This window comes from Aphelocoma coerulescens, unplaced genomic scaffold (genome assembly GCF_041296385.1).
Source record: "Aphelocoma coerulescens isolate FSJ_1873_10779 unplaced genomic scaffold, UR_Acoe_1.0 HiC_scaffold_55, whole genome shotgun sequence".
Taxonomy (NCBI): Eukaryota; Metazoa; Chordata; class Aves; order Passeriformes; family Corvidae; genus Aphelocoma; species Aphelocoma coerulescens.
The window spans coordinates 2,816,219-2,827,304 of record NW_027183894.1 but is presented as its reverse complement, the minus strand read 5'-3'; positions in this window follow the sequence as shown (position 1 = coordinate 2,827,304).

The window sequence follows — 11,086 nt, the reverse complement described above, 5'->3', positions numbered from 1 at the left end:
AGCAGCTTTTGGCTGGACATTTGAAATTCGGTCCACTGAGTACGTTAACGCGGTGCCCAGCTGCTTCGTTCTTCGCCTTCTGCGGTCTGGACAGAACTGAAGCCCAGCGATGGCTTTGAGTTTTGCCGCTCTTCAGCATGTGTACTGCACGCATCCGCAGTGTGCTGTGCAAGGATTTTCCTCAGCTCTCCCTCAGCGAAATGCATCAGGTGAGAAACACTTGCTGGATTAGCCTTTCGCTGGCCATGGCTTTCAGTACAGCACCACAATCTGGGCGACGAGGAGGAGCAAAGAAGAACATCTTTTCGTCTTTGCACGTTCTTCTCTGCGAGACGACTATCCGCGTCATTGCTTCCTGCAAGGCTATATTGTGCGCAGTGGTACTTGAAAGGGAGAAGGCAGGTGCAGAGAGCACCGCGATCTGACGGCGCTCTGCAGGCTGTAAAGGAAAGAGGGCTGCCACTGGAATGTGTGCAAACACAAGTTTCCACGAGTCGCGGGCAAGCTCTGGGCGTGCTTGTTGACCTAAAACTGTTCTCTGTGCCCGACATTGCTGAGAATCTTTCCCTTTACATTTGGACGACAAGAAAAGACCGAAAGTGCTGCTGTATGTCGCTGCGAGAAAAGTGCATAGCCCTGGTGTGTTTCGGAAGGGCAGTCGGCTGGGGCATTTCTCTTCCGGCACCGTGCTCTCCGGGCGAGAAGTAGACGACGCTTCGACTCCGGCAGAATGAAAAGCGCGACATGGTACGAAGAGCATACGAATGAGGGCGCAGAGCACCGAGCTGGTGTGCGCATCGCACAGGCTGCAAGAAGAAGCGTGGCTGCCGCTCGCTTCTTTGCGGATTCACGTTAGCAGTTGAAAACAAAAGTTCCACTTGCAGCTACTTGTGCTGCTACCTATTTCTCTTCCAGCTTTCCCTGGGAAGAATTGTGCCGAGCTTTATGCTTCGAGATGCAGAGATGACAGTGGTAGATGCAGCGGAGAATGGAAATAAAGAGTGCAGCGGACAGTTTACAGTGCTTTACGTGAGGCAAAGGAAAAGGTTTGCTCAGCAGTGCTTTTTACTTCTGGAGCATTTTGCTTTGGTAGCAGCTGCTGCAAGTGGGCAACGGAGCTGCGAGAGTGAATAACGTGACGGCACGTCTATCTGAGAAGGAAGCTCCCGAGCCGCAGTGTGTTGTGCTCAGTTTCAAGGCTGCTTGGAGGAGGGGGGTACTTGAAGAACGCCGTCTATCTGGACGCGTCCTACTGCGTGTGCTCCAGCTGCATGGACTCTGCAGCATTGAAGGTGTAAGAAACTTCTTCTGGCCTGATAGTGTGATAGAGTGCAACGGCTACGCCTTACTTTGTGAATCATCCAGAGCATTCTCAGCTGAATCTGCTTATGAAGCAGCTTTTGGCTGGACATTTGAAATTCGGTCCACTGAGTACGTTAACGCGGTGCCCAGCTGCTTCGTTCTTCGCCTTCTGCCGTCTGGACAGAACTGAAGCCCAGCGATGGCTTTGAGTTTTGCCGCTCTTCAGCATGTGTACTGCACGCATCCGCAGTGTGCTGTGCAAGGATTTTCCTCAGCTCTCCCTCAGCGAAATGCATCAGGTGAGAAACACTTGCTGGATTAGCCTTTCGCTGGCCATGGCTTTCAGTACAGCACCACAATCTGGGCGACGAGGAGGAGCAAAGAAGAACATCTTTTCGTCTTTGCACGTTCTTCTCTGCGAGACGACTATCCGCGTCATTGCTTCCTGCAAGGCTATATTGTGCGCAGTGGTACTTGAAAGGGAGAAGGCAGGTGCAGAGAGCACCGCGATCTGACGGCGCTCTGCAGGCTGTAAAGGAAAGAGGGCTGCCACTGGAATGTGTGCAAACACAAGTTTCCACGAGTCGCGGGCAAGCTCTGGGCGTGCTTGTTGACCTAAAACTGTTCTCTGTGCCCGACATTGCTGAGAATCTTTCCCTTTACATTTGGACGACAAGAAAAGACCGAAAGTGCTGCTGTATGTCGCTGCGAGAAAAGTGCATAGCCCTGGTGTGTTTCGGAAGGGCAGTCGGCTGGGGCATTTCTCTTCCGGCACCGTGCTCTCCGGGCGAGAAGTAGACGACGCTTCGACTCCGGCAGAATGAAAAGCGCGACATGGTACGAAGAGCATACGAATGAGGGCGCAGAGCACCGAGCTGGTGTGCGCATCGCACAGGCTGCAAGAAGAAGCGTGGCTGCCGCTCGCTTCTTTGCGGATTCACGTTAGCAGTTGAAAACAAAAGTTCCACTTGCAGCTACTTGTGCTGCTACCTATTTCTCTTCCAGCTTTCCCTGGGAAGAATTGTGCCGAGCTTTATGCTTCGAGATGCAGAGATGACAGTGGTAGATGCAGCGGAGAATGGAAATAAAGAGTGCAGCGGACAGTTTACAGTGCTTTACGTGAGGCAAAGGAAAAGGTTTGCTCAGCAGTGCTTTTTACTTCTGGAGCATTTTGCTTTGGTAGCAGCTGCTGCAAGTGGGCAACGGAGCTGCGAGAGTGAATAACGTGACGGCACGTCTATCTGAGAAGGAAGCTCCCGAGCCGCAGTGTGTTGTGCTCAGTTTCAAGGCTGCTTGGAGGAGGGGGGTACTTGAAGAACGCCGTCTATCTGGACGCGTCCTACTGCGTGTGCTCCAGCTGCATGGACTCTGCAGCATTGAAGGTGTAAGAAACTTCTTCTGGCCTGATAGTGTGATAGAGTGCAACGGCTACGCCTTACTTTGTGAATCATCCAGAGCATTCTCAGCTGAATCTGCTTATGAAGCAGCTTTTGGCTGGACATTTGAAATTCGGTCCACTGAGTACGTTAACGCGGTGCCCAGCTGCTTCGTTCTTCGCCTTCTGCGGTCTGGACAGAACTGAAGCCCAGCGATGGCTTTGAGTTTTGCCGCTCTTCAGCATGTGTACTGCACGCATCCGCAGTGTGCTGTGCAAGGATTTTCCTCAGCTCTCCCTCAGCGAAATGCATCAGGTGAGAAACACTTGCTGGATTAGCCTTTCGCTGGCCATGGCTTTCAGTACAGCACCACAATCTGGGCGACGAGGAGGAGCAAAGAAGAACATCTTTTCGTCTTTGCACGTTCTTCTCTGCGAGACGACTATCCGCGTCATTGCTTCCTGCAAGGCTATATTGTGCGCAGTGGTACTTGAAAGGGAGAAGGCAGGTGCAGAGAGCACCGCGATCTGACGGCGCTCTGCAGGCTGTAAAGGAAAGAGGGCTGCCACTGGAATGTGTGCAAACACAAGTTTCCACGAGTCGCGGGCAAGCTCTGGGCGTGCTTGTTGACCTAAAACTGTTCTCTGTGCCCGACATTGCTGAGAATCTTTCCCTTTACATTTGGACGACAAGAAAAGACCGAAAGTGCTGCTGTATGTCGCTGCGAGAAAAGTGCATAGCCCTGGTGTGTTTCGGAAGGGCAGTCGGCTGGGGCATTTCTCTTCCGGCACCGTGCTCTCCGGGCGAGAAGTAGACGACGCTTCGACTCCGGCAGAATGAAAAGCGCGACATGGTACGAAGAGCATACGAATGAGGGCGCAGAGCACCGAGCTGGTGTGCGCATCGCACAGGCTGCAAGAAGAAGCGTGGCTGCCGCTCGCTTCTTTGCGGATTCACGTTAGCAGTTGAAAACAAAAGTTCCACTTGCAGCTACTTGTGCTGCTACCTATTTCTCTTCCAGCTTTCCCTGGGAAGAATTGTGCCGAGCTTTATGCTTCGAGATGCAGAGATGACAGTGGTAGATGCAGCGGAGAATGGAAATAAAGAGTGCAGCGGACAGTTTACAGTGCTTTACGTGAGGCAAAGGAAAAGGTTTGCTCAGCAGTGCTTTTTACTTCTGGAGCATTTTGCTTTGGTAGCACCTGCTGCTAGTGGGCAACGGAGCTGCGAGAGTGAATAACGTGACGGCACGTCTATCTGAGAAGGAAGCTCCCGAGCCGCAGTGTGTTGTGCTCAGTTTCAAGGCTGCTTGGAGGAGGGGGGTACTTGAAGAACGCCGTCTATCTGGACGCGTCCTACTGCGTGTGCTCCAGCTGCATGGACTCTGCAGCATTGAAGGTGTAAGAAACTTCTTCTGGCCTGATAGTGTGATAGAGTGCAACGGCTACGCCTTACTTTGTGAATCATCCAGAGCATTCTCAGCTGAATCTGCTTATGAAGCAGCTTTTGGCTGGACATTTGAAATTCGGTCCACTGAGTACGTTAACGCGGTGCCCAGCTGCTTCGTTCTTCGCCTTCTGCCGTCTGGACAGAACTGAAGCCCAGCGATGGCTTTGAGTTTTGCCGCTCTTCAGCATGTGTACTGCACGCATCCGCAGTGTGCTGTGCAAGGATTTTCCTCAGCTCTCCCTCAGCGAAATGCATCAGGTGAGAAACACTTGCTGGATTAGCCTTTCGCTGGCCAAGGCTTTTAATACAGCACCACAATATGGGCGACGAGGAGAAAGGAAGAACATCTTTTCGTCCTGGCACGTTCTTCTGAGTGACATGACTATCCGCGTGTTTGCTTCCTGCAAAGCTGTATTGTGCGCGGCGGTATTGGAACTGAGAAGGCAGGTGCAGAGAGCACCGGGATCTGACGGCGTTCTGCAGCCTGTCAAGGAAAGACGGCTACCACTTGAATGTGGTGCAAACACAAGTTTCCACGCGTCGAGGGCAAGCTCTGGGCGTGCTGGTTGACCTAAAACTGTTCTCTGGGCGGGACATAGCAGAGAATCTTTCCCTTTCCATTTGGACGACAAGAAAGACCGAAAGTGCTGCTGTATGTCGCTGCGAGGGAAAGTGCATAGACCAGGCGTGTGTCGGCAGAAGCAGTCGGCTGGGGCATTTCGCTGCCGGCACCGTGCTCTCTGGGCGAGAAGTAGACGACGCTTCGACTCCGGCTGAATGAAAGAGCGACATGGGTACTAAAGAGGCCGAACGAAGGCGCAGAGCACCGGACTCGTGTCCGCAGCGTACAAACTGAGAAAGGAGCGTGGCTAGCACTCGCCTGCTTGCCCAATTCACGTTAGCATTGAGAAGGAGGAAGTTCAACGACAACTACTTCCTTGTGCTACTACTTATCCCTCTTCCAACCATCCCCAAAACCACTGGCGCTTAACTTTAGGCTTCGAGATGCAGCAAACACAGTGGTCGCTTCCAAGGAGAGGGGAAGTAGAGAGTGCAGCGGGGAGTTTAGGTGGCTTTACGTAAGGCAAGGGGAAGGTGCAGCCCAGCATTGGCTTTTTCTTCTAGTTCTTTTCTTCAGGAGAGCAGCTAGCAAGCAGGCTGCGAGAGGCAACAATGGGATGGCTCGTCTGTCGGAGAAGCCGCAGTCTACAGTGCTGCAGACTGCTGTGCACAGTTTTAATGCTGCTGTAAGTACACTGTACTTTTGGAACGTCTTCTCTCCTGACTCTCCCATCTCTGGGAGCTCTAGCTGCTTGAACCTGGCCACACTGAAGGTGTGTGGACGTGGTTGCGCTGCGAGTATCAAGTCTTCCAGAGAAGAGGGATAGTCAAGAAATGCTTTCTCACCTGGCCTATCTCTCAGTCCGAACTGTGGCTGCAAACGCTGCGCTGCAAGGGTGGACTTACCCACTTGGAGAGAATGTGATGATGCTCTAGATATAGTTGCGAAGGAAAGTGCTGCTCACTGGAATGTTTCGCCTAATTCACAGACTTTAAAAGGACTAGGAAGGCCAACGCCTTGTTCTAGCACTTGTTCTCTGCGTGCAGCTGCTGGATGTTTGGAAGGGCTTTGGGATCCGCCAGAGGTGGAGGGTAGGATGCTACAGAGAGCTTGAAGGAAAGTGCCTATCTCCAGGGCCTTTGATGCAGTTCAGCGGGTGCGAGTGGCATGTTGAGCATGTTCATGATGGCACAGAAAAGGTTCTGAAAGAAAGAGGCCGTGCTGAAACTGCCTTTACTTTTGCCGCTTGGAAACTGCTCAGCCAACAATGAAAAGATTCGTCTTGCTTCCCCGCTACGCGCAGGGTTACATCCTTTTATGTCTCCAAGAGGCAGGATGCACAGCAGAGCTCTTCCACCAACTGCTTCCACACGACTGGGGCCGCGCCAGCCAAGAGCTTTTTGCCGGGCACTGTCAGCGCTCATGGAAACAACCACACGACGGCGCTGCAGACTTGCAAAAGAAGGCCAAGCACCTGGCCCAGCTCGAAACCACCCCAAGGGCAGACAGAGGCAACTTGCAAACGGCCCTGCACTCAAATCAACGGTGTCAGGACAAAAAGGTTGCCCTCATCTTCCCCTTCCAAGAGCACACTCTTCTTTACACCACACCTCTTTGGCCCATACAAATCTTTTCCCTCTCGCAGATTCCACCCACCAACTTGAAACCATCTGGCAAAAACAGGGCTCAAAACAGTGCCAGCTGAGGAAGATCTTGCTGCCTACAACTTCACCTGCACCCCTCAAACTAGCAGCACACACGCTGTTCTCAGCACTCTCCTTCTCAGCTCTAGGTACCATCCTAAGCCTTCCCTCTCCCAGAGTCAGGATCCAAAGGCAACGGCACCAGGGACTGCTCACACACTGAAGGCACCAGGACAAATAGCTTAAGAGCTTGGCCTTTGCATTCCCACTGACAGCTCAACAGCTCGAACCCAGAGAGAGCTCTGCCTGTTGGGAAAAGCCTTTAAAATCCCTAGGAGTACCTGATGTGCACATCCAAACCTGCCTTCCTTGCCAAAGAGAGCAACTACAAGCCCATCTCCAAAGAAACGGCATCCCTTCCTCCAAAATACAACACATCCAGCGACTGATCCGCCTCCAGTATTGAATATGTCCAACAATTGCCCCTACACGCACAGGGGCCAGAAGAGAAATGTCTTGCTGGACTATTCCTCCCCACAGTACCTTAACATCTGCTCCAGCAACACTGGCACTATGTCCTTGCCTTCCCAAGGAAAGGCACTCCGAGTCTCTTGGCCTTGCCTTGTCTAGTTCTTCTTAAGGTACCCTTGCTCTGCTTCCTTTGCCTGCGTCTGCCTTGCCTCGCACTGCCTACAACTTGCTGGCTTTGCTTTGCCCGGCCTACCACTCTTTCCCTTGCCTTCCATGCAGGCAAGGCGCTGCAAACCGAGTGCAGGCAATTGTGGGCAAGTCAAGGGAGAGGTAGGCAAGGCCAGAGCAGTGAGGGGAAAGCAAATGGACTGGTAGGCAAGAGAAGGCCCAGAAGTTAGAGGCAAGGCTGGCTGTAGGAAGGAAGGGCCACTGATGGGAAGGCCAGGCAGAAACAGGAAGGGCTCAGCAAGCCAAGGCCCTGGAGGAAAACAGTAGGCAGGTCATGTGCGGGGCAGGGCCCTGCAAAGGAATGCAAGGCTACAGAGGGCTAGCAGGGCAAGGCAAGGCAACTGTTGTGTTGCCAAGGCAAGGCCAGGCAAGGCAGGTGAGAAGTACATTCAAGGACTGCTGGTGCACAAAAGTGGCCAGGACCAAGTGCTCTGTGTGGCCTTGATCCCGCGTGGGTCATCTCTCCTCTGTACCTAAAAGACTTGAGCTACCTGCCTTCCCTTGTATGCAAAAGAACTCTCTTTCTGGTCCCCGAGCTCAAGGGCAAAATGTGAATTGCCCCTCCAAGGTTCAAGACATGCAAGGATTGCTCCCAGACAAAGGCTGCCCACAGAGATGAGTGTGGCAACATGCGTCCTCCCCTGGTCTTCCTCTCATGGGATCCTGAAACACCGGAGATGCTTGAGAGCTTTGAGATTCCTCGGAGGAGCAGAAAGGGCAGGGCAAGGCCCAGAAATGTCATTGAAAAGGGGTGTTGAATTCCAGGTGGGGGAGGGGTGAGCAAGGTCATGCAAGGCAAGGGAGGGGTTCAAGGGCAAGGCAAGGCAAGTGGTGGCTTTGCGAGGCGAGGCAAGGCAATGAGGGTCCTAGAAGGAAAAGGAAAGGTGAGGCCAGACCTAGACGAATGTGAAAGGAAGTCAGGTGGGGGATGGGTGAGCAAGTCCGTGCAAGGCAGGGGAGAAAAGGCAGGTTGAGGGAAGGCTACAGAGGGGGCAGCAAGGAAATGCAAGGCATGGGGAAGCATGCGAGGAGTGGGTGCTGCCAGCCGGTGGGGATGGCAGGGGCGGGGCCACTGCAAGTAGCATGGTGGGGATGTGGAGGGGGTGTTAGTGTGCGGGAGGTGTGTGTGTGTGTGTGTGTGCAGTGGAGTGCAGGGTAAGTGCAGGTGTGTGTGTGCGTATACGGGGGTTTTGTGCCAGGTGCTGTGCCGGGGAGAGCCGTTCCACCGCAAGGAAGGTGTGGGCGTGAAAGGAGTAAGATAGATGTGTCTTTACAAAGAGACCGTGTGAATCTCTCCTTAGACGAGGCTAGGAATTTACAGGGGGGGAAGTAACAGAAGAAAGTATTCGTTCTAGAAACTGTTACTAATCAACAGAGACTGTTGCTCAGCCAAGGCCCTGCTAAATTCCTGAACCTAGAGCAAGGCAGCAAAGACTTCCTAGCATTAGGAATAGTTTGGTTTTCTTCCTTTTCCATTCCAAAAGGGGAGTGCATATTAGAGGGGGGCATAGAGTAGGCAGTTCCGGAAGTCTGTAATTCCCGAGTACCTCAGAGGGTGCTGTTGCCAGGAACTTAGCATCAGAAGGGAGCTGCATCCCGCAATCATTTGAGAGACTCCATGGCAAAAGCCCCATGGCCTCTCCCTGGAGTTGAAGAATGTTACAGGACTCCTCTGTCTCCTTTTTGGTGGATGAAGAAACTCAGAAAGCCACACTTCTGCCAGAACTCTCCAAGATGACCCCTTTGCTCCCCGTGACTCCATCACTGCCCAGGAAGCTGTCTTTTCTACCGCAGCAGTTTGACATACAGTTAAAAGTCGTGTGGCAGAGAAAAAAGGCAAGAATTGGTTTCCAAGGGATGGCAAACAAGAGATACCAGAACCTTTGGCCCTACCAATATTAAAGCAACTCCATTAAGAGAGTTCTTGCACTTCCTGAGGATTGGCAGAAGCCTATCTCATGATGTATGTTGCTGGGGGTCTTTTTAGACTGGCAAAAGGAGCTGTTGAAGGTTGCTTGATCTGTGCTAAAGCCAACAGCCAAGTTACAAAGTAACTTGCTAGAGGAGGGAGGCCTTGGGCTGCATGGCCCTTCCAAAGATGCCAGGTGGATTTTCCGGAGATGCCCCAAGTGGCAAGGCTTAATATCTTCTGGTAATCGTATGTCAGCTAGCAAGGTGGCCAGAAGTATTTCCAACTACTTCAGTAATGACAGGATCAGTTCTTAAGGCATTTTTGGAACAAATCATTCCAAGATACAGCATTGTAGAAGCAATAGATTCAGATAGGGGAACTCATTTTGCAGGAAAGATCCTTCAAGGGGTTTTGGCTTCTTTAGGAACACAATGGAACCTCCATAGGCCCTGGCACCCCCAGAGCTCGGCTCGGGTAGAAAACAATGAAGAGAGAAATAAACACCTTTTGAAGCTGGTAATAGAAACCAAGATGCCATGGGTAGGGCTTTGGACATTGGCTTTGGTGAGAATGAGGGCCCAAGCCAGAAGAGAGATTCAGTTATCTCCCTTTCAATCGTTGTTTGCAATTGCCCTCCTGGTAAGTCTCCACCCAGTGGGGGGGGGTAGAGGCAAGTGATGCATTTTTAAAACCATCTGTGGCCAGGATCCTGCTTCTTGTGAAACCCCTTCAACAGGAAACTCAGCTGGTGCAAGCCCGGCCTTTGGACTTTGCTGCTTTTAACATCCAACCAGGAGATTGAGTCCTAATTAAGGAGTAGAAAGAAGCGCCAGTGCTGGTGAAATGGCGTGGCCCATTCCAAGTGTCACTGACGACAGAAAACAGCCGTCAAGTAAGCTGAACACAGGTGAACCCGTCACTCTCGGGTCAAGGTCTCTGAAGCCTCGGAGATTTGCACATCTCAGCTGGAGGAGAAGGCCGGGAGGCCGTGACTGACACTCTGCAGGAGTGGGCCGGAGCAGTAGGCAGTGCTTCGACATCGGAAGAAGCCCCGCAGTCCTACCTTCAGACCGTCTGCTGAAATAGACTGTATAGGCATCCCTCCTCTAGAATCTCCACTCACTTGGGGGCTAATACTTGTGGCCATTTTGTTACGTTAAGTGGTTTCTGTGTCTTCAATTGCCACAGGTGCTGCAGAAGACAACGGGAAAATTAGACTAGCTAATTAGATGACACTATTAAAACATTTTCCTTACTAATTCTACTTTGATATGGTTAGCTGAGTTTAGGCCAGGAGTGGGAGAATCAATTTGCAGCCTTAGGAGAAGAAGTAGCAAAAGTTTTTAACCTTAGCAATTGCTGGCTCTGTGGAAGGCCAGGAGGATCTGAAGAGTGGCCATAGTTGGCTAGCCCAGCTGAACCTAAATGGTGGGTCAATGTGAGGGCCACAGTGGGATGGGATTTGGGGCCAAAGAAGGAAGTTCATGGCCACTTCATTCTTCTCCAACAGGCACTTATTGCCTGTCATAGGTTAGCAAGCATAGTCCCGGAAGGGATATCCTTGCTAAGGGGTGCTTACAGCTTCCTCTGGGACCTGATAGAACCTATCAGCTGGCCAGTTTGAATATGGACAATTCTTTAAGCCACTTAAAGTTGTGACCGCCTCTGTGATACACACTTAAGAATAGACAAACTCCCCCCCAAGCTCTCTCTCGTTTCCGGCGCTGGGACAGGTGGCTGCAGGCCCCGTGCAGGGGCCAGCAGGCCCGGCCAGGCCCTGCTTGGGCCAGGCCGGGCCGGGCCACGGCCAGCCTGGAGCCATGGGCCTGTTCCAGCCATGGAACCCCCCCCCCACTGCCTTGCCGTGGGCAGCCGGAGCGGCTCAGAACCCCCCCTCCACTGCGGCCGAGATTCAGCAAAGCGGCACCTCTGTCCGGCAGAGGTCAGGTGGCCAACTGCGATAAGCCACATTCCAGCTGTAAGGCCGAGGTGAGATTAACCCTTTTATTGCTGTGAAGAGCTGAAAACCTGAGGGAAGAGAGAGAGGAGATGCTTAAAGCTGAAAGTCTGTTGTGAAGCTATGATATATCAGAGTATCCTGTTGTAATTTCATGAAGATATGGGGGGTGGAGTGTTCAACTCA